The sequence below is a fragment of the Macadamia integrifolia genome, unplaced genomic scaffold (genome assembly GCF_013358625.1).
Source record: "Macadamia integrifolia cultivar HAES 741 unplaced genomic scaffold, SCU_Mint_v3 scaffold134, whole genome shotgun sequence".
Classification (NCBI taxonomy): Eukaryota; Viridiplantae; Streptophyta; class Magnoliopsida; order Proteales; family Proteaceae; genus Macadamia; species Macadamia integrifolia.
Genome location: NW_024868167.1, coordinates 283,307 through 300,454, shown reverse-complemented (window position 1 = coordinate 300,454; position 17,148 = coordinate 283,307). Strand labels below are relative to the sequence as shown.

The 17,148-nt window shown below is 40.7% G+C and overlaps 1 long non-coding RNA gene across 1 annotated transcript; it reads right to left on the bottom strand.

Annotated features, from left to right (window-relative positions):
• Positions 1-3,139: 3,139 nt before the first annotated feature.
• Positions 3,140-5,269, bottom strand: LOC122063492. Its single transcript, XR_006135355.1, has 3 exons — positions 5,134-5,269; positions 4,279-4,352; positions 3,140-3,426 (listed from the first exon to the last, which is right to left on the bottom strand). It is a non-coding gene; the product is annotated as an uncharacterized LOC122063492 (long non-coding RNA).
• Positions 5,270-17,148: the final 11,879 nt, after the last annotated feature.

The following is a 17,148-nucleotide window of genomic DNA, read 5'->3' as shown; positions in this document are numbered from 1 at the left end:
CTTCTTTTTTTTTTCTTAAGGGTGGCTTTTACATTCTTGTTAACTGCTTCCACTGTCCCACTTGGTTAATGGCCTGTAAGTGACGGACCGGTGCCTCTTGATGCTTTGCCCCAAAATTGGGATCCTTGATCCGAGATTGGTTCATGTAGCTGATAAGTTATCCCAGCATTCTTTAATCCATAAGGCATCACCTTGTAACAATAGGTTCCCCATAGAGTGGTGGAGGTTGTCTTCTCACGATCCTCTGGGTGCATGCTCACTTAGTTGTATCCCGAGAATCCATCCATAAATGATAGCAAGGCATGCCCCGCTGTGTTGTCAACCAATACATCAATGTGAGGTAATAGTAAGCCATCTTTAGGGCTTACCTTGTTAAGATCTTGGAAGTCTACCCATATTCATACCTTTCCATCTTTCTTTGGCACTTGTACTATGTTAGCTAGCCATTTGGGTACTTCACCAGTTGTAGAAACCCCACATTCCACTGCTTCACAACTTCTTCTCTGATCTTCACTCCATTTTGGCCGTATTATTTGGATCTTCTGCTTTACTGGTTTTGCCCTAGGATAGGTCGGCAATCGGTGTCATACGATATCAGGGTCTATACCAGGTATATCCTCATAAGACTAAGCAAAGACTTCAGCCAACTCTTTCAAAAGCCTAATCATCTGTTCTACTTCTTTGTCATCTAGCGTGGTACCAATTTTTACCTCTCAAAGGTTTTGGTCGGTTCCTAGGTTAATAACCCGAGTATCCTTATGGATATGTTAGGCTTTCTATGATTTGTATTATTTTATTAACTCTCAATATTTATTAAGATCATCAGAAAAAGGAGGCAAGTTATACTGGAATCAGAAATTTCATTTATGAAAGAAGGATTAACAAACTCGATATACACAAACTCTGGACTTGCCTCGAGAGGGGAGGCCTACACGAAATCATAAACAACAGACTCAACTACAAACTTGATAACTAACTTGATGCTTTTGTCAGTGGTATTCAGGTTGGTTGACTTGATAGCATGAGTAAACTTGAAGTCTTCTCCAATGCTAGTCTAATTCAGGAGCGGGTCGACGGCTTAATAGATGAGGAGGTGTGGCAAAGGGACTTCTTCTCCTTCTGAGAAACTTGCCACTATTTCTTCAATGGTGTTGATATCAAATACTTGTTTCTTCACAAACACGAGTTGATCCAACTCATATTCCCTAAAGCTAAACTTTTTGAGGGGTGATGATTGGTGAAGGCTACTTAATCTTCTTTCTATAAAATCTAACTTTTCAAGCCTATTGAGGGACACCATCCCAGTGCCTCAGTCACATCTTTGACCACCATTACAGGTCTTCCTGTTGCAGTTGATTTGGGCATAGTGCATGCAAACCATCATTCTTTGTACTCTTCTTTGCTTTGTATATATGCTCCTTCCTCTAAAAGGCTTGGGCTTGAGCTCATGTAGCTCCTAAGATCTTGGTTTTTACAGAAACGAACAGATGTGGTTCTTCAGATCGATGGAAAGTTGCAAACTCCATATGAGTCTAATCTTCTTTTCCTATTCTCTCTTCAGGATTACCCGGGGGCTTGGGGCCTCCTTTGACCGGATCATTGTTATGGGGTTGCTAGAGGAGAACCCATCTTCAATTAGTGCTACATCCACTATTCCAATGATGTAACTATACTGTTTTCTTTTCGTTGGAACCTCCTCTTGAGGTGTGTCTAACTGAATCAAAGACTTAGGGTCATTCTCCTGACTTTCCCTTAAAACATTTACTGACTCTACTAGTGAAGTTATTTCTGGAGATTATTCTGGTAATGTAAGTATATCCTTCCAGCTATACCCGCCAATCCATCCTTCTTTTGGATTTGATGGATTGTCTACCAACCCCTGGGAATGGAAATGATATAAGGGTGATGAAGTATATGAGGTGGGGTGATATGAAAGGGATGTGATGTAGGAGATAGGGTATTCTGATGAAGATAGTGGATGATAGGATGATGAATGGGTTCCTTCTCTGATGGTATGGTGAGTGGGAAGACAATGGAAAAAGTGGTTGAGATGGTGAATTCTTCTTCTGGGGTTGGTGATGAAGGAGGGAAGGAGGGAAGGCGGGCATCTGATCCTCATCTTCTGACTCTTCTCTTGATGGCTCTCCTTTCCCTGGGGTTTTATCAAGTGATCTCTTTGAGGTTGTGGCTTGAAGAGTCGAGTGGGGTCACTTTCCCTTCATTCTCCTTCCAATACATTGGTTGTTGCATGATCAGGGAGTGGATTGGTAATGACATTGGGAGACTGTTTGGCCTCGACTTCAATGGTCCCGTTGTTTACCAAATCTTGAACTGCATACTATGAAGTTATGCATCTTTCAGTAGTATGCCCCTTCTGAGCATGGTAATCACAATACTCACAATCCTTATACCAAGCCGGGGGAGGATTACGGATCACCCTTGGAGCCATAGTTCCCAAAAGACCATGCTTCTTTAACTTTTCATATATTGTGGCCAAAGGCATTCCCAATTCTGTGAATTCTCTTCTTGGGTGAGGAACTTTCTGGGAAGGAGCATTGGATCGTATGACAAATGGTTGTGAAAGTGAAGTGGTCACAAATGATATTGACTGTTGGATTGCACCTATCACATTGGTTTCAGGATTCTTTCCTAGCCCACCCTTGGCATTCTTCCCAATGTCTTGATATTGTGCATCCCGTAGGATCTTGTTCTCAACATGTGTCCTGGTGGCTCTTATGGCATTAAAAGTCTACAGATAATGATAGTAGAGAACATCATAATAAGGCTTTGACAAGTTCTCAATCAATATTTCTACTCGCTCTGCTTCGAAGGTCAATCTACCATCTTGGCTGCCTTGTTCCTGAACCTTGTTAAGAAAATGGTAAACCCTTCCCTAGGTTATTGTCTCAAGGTTTTGAGCTCTCAACGTTCCTTATCTACTTCATTGTAGTGGGGATACTGTTTAGTGAAGACTTTGTGTCACACCCTGCTCACACAAAGCTGAGTTGGTGACCGAGTTAACACCGGTTAACTCACAAACCTGCCAGGATCAACAATGCAGTAACTACAATACAGCATACATCTACTAAACTAAAGTAAGACCTGTATTTTCAGTGAAAGACCTGTTCATAATATTACCTGTAATTGTTTCTCAAATACTTGATACCCAAATTAAGTTATAAAAGTTATATACATTTGGGCCCGAAAGCATGATATATATACAAAAATATAACAATTTAAGCTTCAAGTAACAAAAGGGAATACATAAAAAAGAATCACTCAGGAGTCACAGCTGCCTTGTAGCACAATCCTCGCACGTGTAATCGACACTGTGCTTGAACTCCTTAGGGACCCACCAATCCTCAGATGGAAACTCCATAGTGTGGCCCGGATCCTGATCACCAGGCGAGTAACCTGTAAAATCACCTAAAAAGAGTTGTGCACGTGGGATGAGCTCACTAACCCAGTAAGTGGAAAGGAAGACCACAAAAGGAAAACCACACAAACAGTCACACACAAATGCGTCTATATATTCAATTCATTTTAACCCTATTAGCCTAACAACATTATTAGGTCATAGGTTTTTTGTGCTACTCACAACCACAGTGTGAGTATACCCCAGGCATGAGCACGAACCCCATCCCACGATACACCTATAGGGTTTTCGGAGAAGGCCCACCATTGGTACCAAAATTTAAAATGTAAGCTGACTCCCGGTAAATTTAAATGACAAAAAGTAAATGGGTGACTCCACTAGAAATAAAAGCAGTACGATCAGCCCTCTAAATATACCACCGAGGTTACCGACTGTCCTAGCGGTCAGTCATTCATACTTCTAACTGTTACAGGAGTTCAATAATCATAACCCGATGCTTCCCCCTAATGATCCCCCAACACATAAACACCTGTTGGGAAGGGTCGTAGCACAAGGGTAAATCACATCCTAACCACATGCCTCTACATGAGCATAGTATAATTACACAATGGCGCCGCATCTCATATCATGAGCCACCACACACTCATTTCCAAGCTGACTACGGCATCTAATCTAGCATATACATTATGCCCAAATGAAATTCTTCCATCACATACATCAAGACAAAAAGAATATTCATCATAAAGCAAAGCATAGCATGTTATGTAAATGCCCATACAATGCGTGATATGGCATATATGATGTCTAGTCTACACATAGTAATTTGATGACATGGCTAGACTAACACATGTTAAATGATGTATAACATTTTGAATTTAAATCAGAGTCCACTCCCCACTTACTTGTATATGTACACGGTGCTTGTACCCGGTACGAAAAAGATCCAATGTGTAGGTATGCGTATATTGAGTGTAACCTATCATAAGCAAAATGGTTTATCATTTCACTATTTTAGGGTCAAAATCATCATATTTGAACACTAAAATCGGGTTTAGAATCTTAAATGGGGGTTGTCCATCAAATTCGAACCAATTTTGAGAATTCTGAAAAGACAGGTGGGATAGAGCCAAAGACCAGTGGGCTATGTAGCCCACCGGTTTCAGCCCGTTGGTTACACCAGAGCCTAGAAACTGAGTTCTGAGAACTCAAGTGGGCTAAAACTAGAATACCGATAGGCTATGTAGCTCACCGATTTCAGCCCGCCGGTTACACCAGAGCCCAGAAACTGAGTTCTGGGAACTCAGGTGGGCTAAAACTAGAAGACCGGTGGAGTAAAAATACCCCCCAGTCTTTAAACGAAATTTTTTCCAGCCTCATTCCCGATTTTCCTCCAGCTTAGGGAACTTATTTGGGGATGATCCAGTGACTCAATCACTTATCTAAGATCCAATCATGTACCCTCAACCTAGATCCAAGATCAAATCAAAAGAAAAAAGGAAGATTCTTACCTCTTTCTCAAGAACACCAATGAAACCCCAAATTTCACTTCTTTTACTCAAAAACCTCCAAATACTCTAGATCTTCACCAACACTCCTACCAAATCCTTTAATATCAGTATACACACCTTCCATTAGACCTTAGATTTGATTATCCAAGTAGTATTAGCAGGATCCAAGTGGGTTCTTTCCCAGAAATCAAAAAGAGGGTTTAAGAAAGGGGTTTTCCTAAGAATCTTTGGAATGTGTGCAATACCTACCTCAAATCGAAGACCTCGATGAGCTGATCATTAATCCAAGCTTAAAATACCAAGACCTAGCTCCAATGAAGCTCTACGGTTGATTTACCCTTCTTCTTCCTCTTTTCCTTTCTTCTTCTTTCTCTCTCTTCTTTACTCTCCCACCAACCAACCAACATTAATGAGGGAAAATACAATTAATATCTCCTCTTTTATACCTAGGCCCCCCAAAATATCTTATAATTCTCAGGTGGGCTATCTCATGTGGGCTAAATCTCAGCTGGGCTATCTCAGGTGGATATATCTCTAGTGGGCTATATCTTAGGTGGGTAGATCTCAAGTGGGTATATCCCAGGTGGGCTAAATCTCAGCTGGGCTATCTCAGGTGGGTATATCTCAGGTGGGATATATCTCAAGTGGCTAAATCTCTGGTGGGCTTCAATGGGAATAAACTCTCATATAATATTAGATTACGTTGGCACCCACAAATACTAGTATGTACCTTTACTTTTTGTACATGGCCTCATAGTGTGTGCAAGTGCAAGTTCTAGGTGCACATATTACACTTTGTACCCACTCAATCATGTTAGGCCAACCTGAGTTCAAGGTCACTCTTGCTACCATATTCCATATGGTACCTATGTCGGTTCTCTCTAGTTCAGCCCCTATATGATCAAACCAAGTCAATATGGGTAATTAGACCGGGTTTAGAAAGTAGGGTATCATATTACCCCCCTTTTGAAAATTTCATTCCAGAAATTATCGTGCTTGGTTGTCCAAAAAGATGAGGATACAAGGTTTGAATATCATCCTCTTTCTCCCAAGATGCCTCTTTGATCGGGTGGTTGGCCCACCGAATCTTCACAAAAGTAATAGAGTGGTTACGGAGGGTTTTCACCTTCTGGTCTAAGATCTCAGCCGGATGTTCTTCATATGTCATATCAGCTTCTAAGTATTCCGATTCCACAAGTAGTACGTGAGATGGATCATGAATGTACTGCTTCAACATGGATACATGGAAGACATTGTGAACACTGCTGAGCGAAGGTGGTAATGCTAACATGTATGCTACTATTCCAACTCGCTTTAAAATCTCAAATGACCCAATATATCTCAGATTTAACTTGCCTTTCTTGTGAAATCTGCATAGGCCTTTGGTAGGAGATATTTTGAGAAACACTTTCTCTCCCTCTTGGAATTCCATTTCCGTCCTATGGCTATCTGCATAGCTCTTTTGACATGATTGGGATGCTTTAATTCTTTTTCTAATGACATTGACTTTATCACATGTCATCTAAATCATTTTTAATCCAAGCATTCGACGTTCACGTACTTCATCCCAGTATAGAGGAGTTTTGCACTTTCTACCATAGAATGCTTTATATGGTGCCATCCCAATTGTAGTTTGGTAGCTATTGTTGTACAAAAACTCTATAAGAGGTATATATTCCTCCCAACTACCACTCATTTCTATGGTATAGGCTCGGAGCATGTCTTCTAATATCTATATTGTCCACTCGGACTGTCCATCTATCTATGGATGGAAGGCCGTACTCAGATTTAATTATGATCCCAAGGCTTACTAGAAGCTTTATAGAATCTGGAGGCAAACCTCAGGTCTCTGTCTAATACAATGCTCACTGGTACACCATGTAAGCGTACAACATTATCCATATAAAGCTATGCCAGCTTATCCATGGTGTAATTGGTCCTGATCGGAATAAAGTGAGATGTCTTAGTAAGTCTGTCAACCACTACCGAAATTGCATCCATTCCCTTGGATGTACGTGGTAGTCCGATGACGAAGTCCATTGTAATGTTATCCCATTTCTATTAAGGTACTGAGAGTGGTTGAAGAGTGCCAAAAGGTCAGTGCCGTTCAACTTTGACTTTCTAACATGCAAGACAAGTCAACACATACAAAGCTATCATGGACTTCATTGCTGGCCACCAGTAGTGTTGCTTTAGGTCTTTGTACATCTTGGTACTTTCATAGTGAAGAGAGTACTCAAAACCGTGTGCCTCCTTTACTATTTTGTCTTGCATTACTTCATCGTAGGGTACACACAATCTGCTCTGAAACAATAGTGCCCCATCACCGGCTAATGTAAAGCTAGGGTCATTCATCATTTGCTCTTGAATCTTCTCTCTGATCCACTGCAACTTAGGATCTAAAGGCTATTTCATTATGAGTTCTTCCCTGATGGATGAGTGTACATGCAGAGCCACCAAGGGCATAGTCAACTGTTGAACCTGGTGCTCTAGTACGAAGGTCGCTCCCTCATACAAGAGGATTTCATTCATTAACATTGCCTCTTATACGAGCTCTGGACTGACAGCTAGATAGGAAACTGACACAGTTTGAGCTTTCTGGCTTAATGCATCTGCCACTATGTTGGCGTTCCCTGGGTGATACTGAATATCACAATCATAATCTTTCATAAGCTCAAGCCATCTCCTTTGTCTCATATTTAAGTCTTTTTGGGTGAAAAAGTACTTAAGACTTTTGTGGTCACTGTATACTTTGCACTTTTTACCGTACAAGTAGTGACGTCAAATCTATAAGTCAAAAATGACCACTGCTAGCTCCAATTCATGGGTAAGGTAGTTCTTTTCATAGTCCTTCAATTGTCTGGATGCATATGCTATGACCTTACCGTGTTGCATAAGTACACAGCCCAATCCGACTTTGGAAGCATCAGTTTACACTATCATTCCACCTGTACCTTTAGTAATAGTCAACACTAGTGTTGATACTAGCCGCTTCTTCAGCTCTTGAAAACTTTCTTCACACTTCTTTGACCAATCAAACTTTATACCCTTCCTAATCAGCTTGGTCATTGGTGCTGAAATCCAAGAAAAGTTCTCGATGAAGTGTCTATAGTAACCTATCAAACCCAAAAAACTTCTAATTTCTATTACACTCTTGGGTACTTCCCAGTCTACTATGACTTTCACCTTATCCAGATCCACTTTGACTCCATTTTCAGACACTAGGTGTCCTAAGAATCCAACCTATTTGAGCAAAAATTCACACTTGTTGAATTTCGCATATAATTGTTGCTCTCAGTCTCTGTAGTACCATCCTCAAGTGTTTTAAATGGTCTTCTTATGACTTCGAGTAGATCAAGATATCATCGATGAAAACAATGACCCACTTGTCAAGAACATCGTGAAACACTCAGCTCATCAAATCTATGAAAGTTGCTTATGTATTAGTCAACCCGAAAGACAACACTAAGAACTCATAATGACCGTACTGAGTTCTAAAGGTTGTCTTTGGTATATCACTATTCTTTATCTTGAGTTGATAATACCCGGATCTGAGGTCAATCTTTGAAAATACCTTAGCACCTTGTAGTTGATCAAACAGATCATCAATGCATGGCAATGGATACCGGTTCTTGATAGTTAACTTGTTTAACTCCCAATAATCAATGCACATATGCAAGCTTCCATCCTTCTTCTTAAAAAACAACACTGGAGCACCCCAAAGTGATACACTTGGGCATATGAATCCCTTCTTCAGTAGATCTTGCAACTGTACTCGCAATTCTTTCAATTCTACAGGTGCCATTCTGTACGGAGCCTTTGACATCGGGGCAGCTCTAGGAATCAAATTTGTAGCAAATTCCAACCCCTTGTCAAGTGGTAGCAGAGTCAGATCATCTGGAAAGACGTCTGGAAACTCTTTAACTACCTCTACTTCCTCTAGAGGTGTGACCTTTACATCTAAATCAATCACCGATGCTAGGTATCCTTGACATCCATTTTCTAACAAGTTTACCCCTTGCAAAGCGGTGATGAGGACCTTCTTAACCCACTTTATCATATCCGCTTGGTATATCAGTTCCTTCCCTTCATTATCAATCACCTTGATCTATTTCTTAGCATACATCACGCTTGCTCGATGTGCTGATAACCAATCCATTCCTAGTATAACATTAAATTTTTGCATATTGAACTTGATGAGTTGGGTACCTTACTTTTTTCTACTGATATCAATGGTGCATGGCCCATATACTTCCTTTAGCTGTGAAATTTTTCCTGTAGGTGTACTAACTATCATCTTATGCTCTAATATCTTAGGTGCCATATCAAGTTTCTCAGTAAATCTCTTTGATACAAATGAATGCGTAGCCCCTAAATCAAACAAGACATATGTCAGTATACCTGATACAGGTAGGACACCTAATATAGCAATGCACATAAGTATAGCATGTCATCAATATTTACCAAAAGGTAATTCTCAATTTAAATCGTACCTGCTACCACTTCTGTGCTAGCTTTAGCTTCCTCAGCTGACAAAGCATACATCCTTCCTTGTGGTTGACTCCCTTGAGTCAAAGTAGGTCTGTACCCAGAAGGCTGATTGGCTAGTAAGGCTAGTCGGGCTCGACAATCTTTAGCAAAATGCCTATATGAATGGCAATTAAAACAACGATTCTACAAATCTTAAACGAGAGCAGAAGCTCTTTGAGCCTGACCTATAGCGAGTCGAGGGCAAGGTGGCCTAGTAGTTGTGGGTACAGTACCGGTATTCAGGCTGAAAGATGTAGTACCTGGCCCACTAATGGGTCGAGGATGATAACCTGATGGCCTGTAGGGCTGCCTGTATGAAGGACCAAATCCGTATGATCCACGAAAATTCTTATTCGGGCCACCCGAATCCACATAAGGGTTCGCTTTCTTCCATACTCTAGGTGTAAGGGATGATTCACTTTTCATCTTATCTTCCATGGTTTTTGCCTTCTGTACAATCAAGGCATAATCAGTGAGATTTAATGCCTCAAGTATTATGCCAATGGATACCTTCAATCCTTTCAGAAATTTCTTGCCCTTTTCTTCAGCTGATTTGTGAGGGGGTGCAAAGTAGAATAGGGGCCAAACTATTGCTGATACTCAAGGACAAACTTGCTTCCTTAAGTCAAGGCTGAGAACTCCGCTTCCTTGCGGTCTTTAAAACTACAAGGGTAGTAGTTTGTTAAGAACAGCTCCTTGAATTATTCCCATGTGGGTTTCAGGTGTGTAGCAAACAATATAGCTTTTGAGGCTTGCCACCAAGAGTTGGCCTCATTCTTAAACTATAACCCTGTACAAATAATCTTTTAAGCATCGGTGCACTCAATCACTTCAAATATCTTCTCAATCTCTTGGATCCATCGATCCTGTTCCAAAGGGTCACTTTCCACCTTAGTGAATGTAGGTGGTAGGTTCCTTTTGAAAGACTCCACCACTCTTGTGGTATGGCCCACCGGCTAAAAATATGGTGCATATATCGGATGGTACAAGTAAGGAGGTGGCATCATATATGGAGGTGTACCCTGAGGTAGTATGGGTGGTGTACCTCCAACTTGGTTCTAAGGGTTGATGCCAGGTGGTGTACCTCCAACCTGTGCCCCAACACTAGGCCCTCCAGTTGGACCTTATGGAATATCTACCCGAGGAGGATGACCTGGTAGTGCAACATATCACTGTTGTTGCATAGCAATCATAAATGTCTACTGTTGCTAGAGAATCTACTGATGGAGATTCTAATTTGATTGTTAAATCAAGTTCTCAACATCACCAGGGGTAAGTACTGGTGGAGGATCAGGAAGTGTAGCTATGGTTGGATCCTCATGAGCCACATTCTGATCAATTTTCTCTTGAGGCTGTGGGTAGATGCTTGCCTCGTAGGTTGAGGCCTCCTATTGATTGGTGACCTACCAATGAGACAAGTACCTCAAGGTGCACCCCGAGCGACACCCTCAAATCTAGTACGTACCATCGCTCTTGATTTACATAAAATTTTGTATACGTTAGTATTACAACTCATTACACAATTGTTCAAAGCTTAGTTCGTAACTTTGTGCACTTCCATCCCAAAACAATTGAAGAAAGGTGCACATAATAATTCAAACTCCAAATTTGTATTTCATTATACGTGTTGGCCCAAATCTCCCATATAAACTCATAGTTTTTCAAATATGACCTTTAAACCCACCAATGCAGGCCATGTAGGACCCACCGGTGGAATCGAGCCCTCACTGCCAAAATTGGCAGGCTTGGCTGGCTAAACCCCACCAGTTTCAGCCCACTAGAGTTACCCAAGGCTGCGATTTAAAGGGGTTTTAAACCTTGTTTTCCTCCCATTTCCTCTCCTTTCCCCTTTCATTCGAACTCAAGCAATTTTAGGCGATCCTTGGATGATTCCTTATGACTCGACTCACCAAATCGATGCAACAATCCATTCGAGTTTGCCTTCTCTATTACCCCATCTTCAAGGTAAGATCACAAACCCTTTATTTCTCAAAATTTCTGGGTTTTCTCTGTTTTGAATGAAAAAAATCACCAATGTGGTTGGGGCTTTGGTCTTTCCTTTGCTTTTCTCCATGGAAAATGATTCATATGCTAATGTAAAGCTTAGATTTAGGTTTCCAAGCAATTTGATCCATGAAATGGAACTTTGGAGAGGTTTTCTCCCTTTTTATGCCCTAAACAGCGATTTTGGGGATTTTATTGTGCCCTTCTCTTATCTATGTCAATTTAGCATCCACATTATGAATTTTCCTTGTTATTCATTGCACTATTAGGCTTCTCTTGTGCTCAACAATCGTTCCTATGCAATTTGCCCCAAATTTGGATGGCATGATAATCCTAAAATCGTTATATAACTTGCCCAAACAGAGAGGGCAACAACATTAGGAAAATTTATACCTAGCCACATCTTGAATTCCTTGTTTACATTTGAATCATAAATCTTCATGCATTTTAGAATCATCATTAGTTGTTTCCTTTGAAATGTAAACCTTCCATTTGGCTAGATTCCCAATTTGAATTTCTCTACTTGATTGGTATACTTGTTTGGAATCCTTCAATTTCTTATTCCAAACCTAAATAGGGATATGCTATCTCTTGTTTAATCTAGTACGGTATCTCATGTTCTCTTGAAAGGATCTATTCATTGTAACCTTCTTGGACTGTTCACGCATTAAGACTACATCTCATTTAGATCACTGTATACCTCAATCAAAACATGCATTATCTCATTCATCACTTTGCATCACCTGTGTTTACTTAGTGATTTTCATCACTTTAATCCTTCTTATCTATGTATTTTCACTTAGCCGGTTTAGGTATCCAGGTTTGATGATTTGAAAATTACCATCTTAGATCACATTTCCTTAAACTTTTCTGCCATATGCTATTATAGCTCATTACATTCATTTCTTTGATTCCATTTCTACTATCTGTCTCGACTTGATACTCCTTATACTTTGACTTCTTATTTTACATCATGTGCTTATCTCTCTTCTTTGCATTTTCAGGATGCCACCAAGAAGAGGCAAGGAATCCGTAGAGCCATCAAGGAAGAGAAAAACTTCCAAGGCTAGGAAGAGAGAGGTCGGGTCTAGTTCTTCAGTCCCATCTCCACTAGAGAATGGGAGGACTCATCCGACTATAATGAGATGGTCTTCCATAGTGCGATAGTTGCATCATTGTGGAGTACTTTCCTCTCACTATCTGTGATGTTAGAAATGTAGGCGATTGTGGAGCACTTTTCTTGCATTCACCTTTTGGAGAGATTTTCTGACCTTGATTGGGAGTCCATCCTCAACATTGATCGACCATACTACAAGGGTTTGGTGAGGAGGTTCTACTGCAACCTGGAGGCCACGGAGGAGGAGGGAGAGTTTGCCATAATCAGTATGGTGAAGGGTGTAGAGATCATCCTTACTGCAAACCGATTGGCGGAGATTTTAGGGATCTCTTTAGAGGGTATTCCCTACTACAACCCCCCCCAGGACAAGAGGCATAGGCCCACTGATGAGCCAAGACATATAGGAGCACATCTATGAGGTGATTAGTGGTTCACCAGTGAGGCCTGCATCTGTGTTAGACTTTTCTCCTGAGGGTAGGGTATTTGCTAGGTTGGTGCAATTCAACCTAGCTCCTAGTAGTGGTCACCAGAATCAGGTAGGTTTCTTACCCACCTACCTCGCTGCTTACCTATTATCTGCTCTTAAGGGCAATGTACCTAGACTATGCCTCCCCTACTTCATGCTGAGGTCTATGCATCACCATGCCTTGCATCCTGAGGATGCCAGCCTACCCTATGGCAGAGCTCTTACTCGAGTCTTCGAGCATTTCGTAATCGACCTTTCTGAGGAGGAGGGATCAGTCCCAAAGGATGAGTACTCTACAAGTAATTTGAGGCAGATGAACCTACATGCCTTGATGGTAGAGCCTCAGGCAGCTGAGGAGCAAGAGGAAGAGGACGAGGGTGTGCCCATGGATGATGATGAGCATACCATAGATGACGTGAGTCATTTCCTGTACTAGGAGGAGGGTTTCTAGGGGGTACCTAATCGTGAGGAGATCAGAGAGGAGGAGGTTTTGGAGGAGGTGCCTTTGGATACTAGTGCAGTAGATCCAACTTTCCACGGAGCTAGCGGTTCCAGATCAGCCAGAGCTAGTGACCCAGACATCCCTAGTGCTTCTGGCACACAGACTTCAACTCCGCCACCTACTGGAGAGGCACCAATCCTACAGGATATCCTATTAGAGTTAAGGTCCTTGAGAGAGGGTCAAGCTAAGCTTAGAGTTTAGCTTAGAGAGAGTGCAACCCGGGAGCAGAAGCTTCTCAGGAGATTGGAGGAGAACAACCGTAGAGAGCTCCAGATGTGGAGGCAGTTTGGAGAGATGGAGTCCAAGTTTCAATGACTCACCTAGGATATGTACCATTCTTCTAGGGTGATCTCTATAGATGTCCAATGTGTACAGAGGAGGGTGGTGCACCTCCATGATCGATTCACTCATTGGGTCATGTGTCTCAGCATTGACTCTTGGGTTCACTTAGGAGAGCCTTTTAATGGCCTATTACCCTCTTCTGACCTTTTACTTGTCATTTCTACTTGACTTTTTAGCTTTATTTGATAGTCTTAACTATTTTGGGTTTCATAGTTGATCTTCCTGCCTTACTTACTTGATCGGACTAGTATAGCTTTAGGCAATGATAGCATCCGCCATTCACTTTGTAATTTATTTCATTTGTGTACTTAACGTTTGAATTGTGATCTTGATAGTAATTATAATTTTTTTGAATGCTTGGCTTATATTATCTGCGTGGTTTGATGGTCACCGACACGGCCTCCACATGTTATTATCTTATTATTCTTATTGTCTATCAGGTTTTATATTTGAAAATTTTTTGTTTCCTCATTTTATGCCGTTATCCTGCCAAAATTTTGTAAAAATTTCCACTACCAAATAAATTCAATTATGACAATTTCAAAACTAGTTAACCATGATTCATACTATCAATGCATGCATGCCATGGATGCAAAAGTTAAAATTTTTTTTTAACATTTAATTAAGGCATTTTAACGTTTTATAAGGTTTTTATCTTCACCCACCCCAGACCTATTATAGTTTCTATGCGGTCGATGCAGTATGTTGTATCCAGGTAGAGCATCATGCTTTGATACCTCCCTTGTCACACCCCACATGCATAAAACCGAGTCAATGATCGATTTAACACTGGTTAACTCATAAACCTACTAGGATCAACAATGCAATAACTACAATACAGTATGCATCTACTAAACTAAGATAAGACCTGTATTTTCAACGAAAAACCTGTTTATAATAATACCTGTAATTGTTTTCCGAATACTTGATACCCAAATTGAGTTATAAAAGTTACATAAATTTGGGTCCGAAGGTATGATATATATATACAAAAATATAACAATTTAAGCATCATGTAACAAAATGAAGTACATCAAAAAGACTCACTTAGGAGTCACAGCTACCATGCAGTATAATCCTCACACGTGTAATTGGCACTATGCTCGAACTCAGCAGGGACCCACCAATCCACAGATGAGAACTCCACATTGGAACCTAGCTCCCGAAATAAAAGCAGTACGATCAACCCTCTGAATATACCACTGGAGTTACCGACTATCCTAACGATCAACTGTACATACTTCTAACCGCTATAGGAGTTCTACAACCATAACTTGATGCTTTCCCCTAATGATCCCCTAACACGTAAACCCCTGTTGGGAAGGGTCATAGCACAATGATAAATCACATCCTAGTCACATGCCTCTACATGAGTATAGTATAATTATACAATAGCACCACATCCCATAGCACAAGCCACCATGCACTCGTTTTCAAGTCGACTATGGCATCTAATCTAGCATATACTTCATAACCAAATGAAATTCTTCCATCACATATATCAAGACATAAAGGATATTCATCATAAGGCAAAGCATAGCATGTTATATAAATGCACATACAATACGTGATATGGCATATGTGGTGTCTAGTCTACACAGTAATATGATGACATGGCTAGACTAACACATGTTAAATGATACATAACATTTTGAATTTAAATCAGAGTCTTCTCCCCACTTACTTGTATATGTACATGGTGCTTGTACCCGATACAAAAAAGATCTGATGTGTGGGTATGCGTATATTGAGTGTAACCTATCGTAAACATAATAGTTTATTATTTCACTATTTTGGGGTCAAAATATCATGTTTGAACACTAAAATCGGGTTTAGAATCATAAATTGGGGTTACCCATCAAATTTGGACCAATTCTAGGAATTCTAGAAGACAGGTGGGCTAGAGTCAAAGACCAGTGGGCTACATAGCCCAACGATTTCAACCCATCAGTTACACTAGAGCCCAGAAATTGAGTTCTGGGAACTCAGGTGGCCTAAAACCAGAAGACCAATGGCCTATGTAGCCCACTAGTTTCAGCCTGCCAGTTACACCAGAGCCCAGAAACTAAGTTCTGGGAACTCAGGTGGGCTAAAACTAGGAGACTGGTGAGGAAAAAATACCCCCAATCTTTAAACGAAATTTTTTTTAACCTCATTCCCGACTTCTCTCCAGCTTAGGAAACTTATTTGGGGATGATTCGATGACTCAATCACTTATCTAAGGTCCAGTTATGTACCCTCAACCTAGATCCAAGATCAAATCAAAAGAAAAATGAAGATTCTTACCTCTTTCTCAAGATCACCAATGAAACCCCAAATTTCACTTCTTTTGCTCAAAAACCTCCAAATACTCTAGATCTTCACCAACACTCCTTTCAAATCATTCAAAATCATTATACACACTTTCCATTAGACTTTAGATTTGATTATCCAAGTAGGATTAGTAAGATCCAAGTGAGTTCTTTCCCAAAAATCAAAAAGAGGGTTTAAGGATGGGGTTTTACTAAGAATCCTTAGAATGTGTGCAATACCTATCTCAAATCGAAGAGCTCGATGAGCTACTCATAAATCTAGGCTCAAAATATCAAGACCTAGCTCCGGTGGAGCTCTACGGTCGATTTCCCATCTTCTTTCTTCTTCTTCTTCCTCTTTTCCTTTCTTCTTCTTTCTCTCTTTTCTTTTCTCTCCCACCGACCAACTAACATTAATGAGGGAAAAAACAATTAATGTCTCCCCCTTTAATACTTGGGCCCCCCAAAATATCTTCGAAATCTCAGGTGGGCTAAATCTCAAGTGGGCTATCTTAAGTGGGCTAAATCTCAGGTGGGTATATCTTAGGTGAGTACATCTCAGGTGGGTAGATCTCATGTGGGTATATCTCAGGTGGATACATCTCAGTTGGGCTAAATCTCAGGTGAGCTTCAATGGTAATAAACTCCCACATGATATTAGATTACGTTAGCACCCACAAATACTAGTATGTACCTTTACTTTTTGTACATGACCTCGTGGCATGTGCAAATTCAAGGCTTGGGTGCACGTATTACACTTGGGACCCGCTCGGTCATGTCAAGCCAACCCGAGTTCAAGGTCACCCTTGCTACCATATTCCATATGGTACCAAGGATTTGATGATCCATCTTCATTAACTTAGCCCCTTTTATAGGGGAAAAGAGTACAGTAGCACAAAACAAGCATAAAACATGTGGGCCATATGTCACATGGTTAAAACATGTAGGCCTTACTACCGACACTTTACATAGGATTCCAATTACAAGAAAATAACACAAATTACACAACATA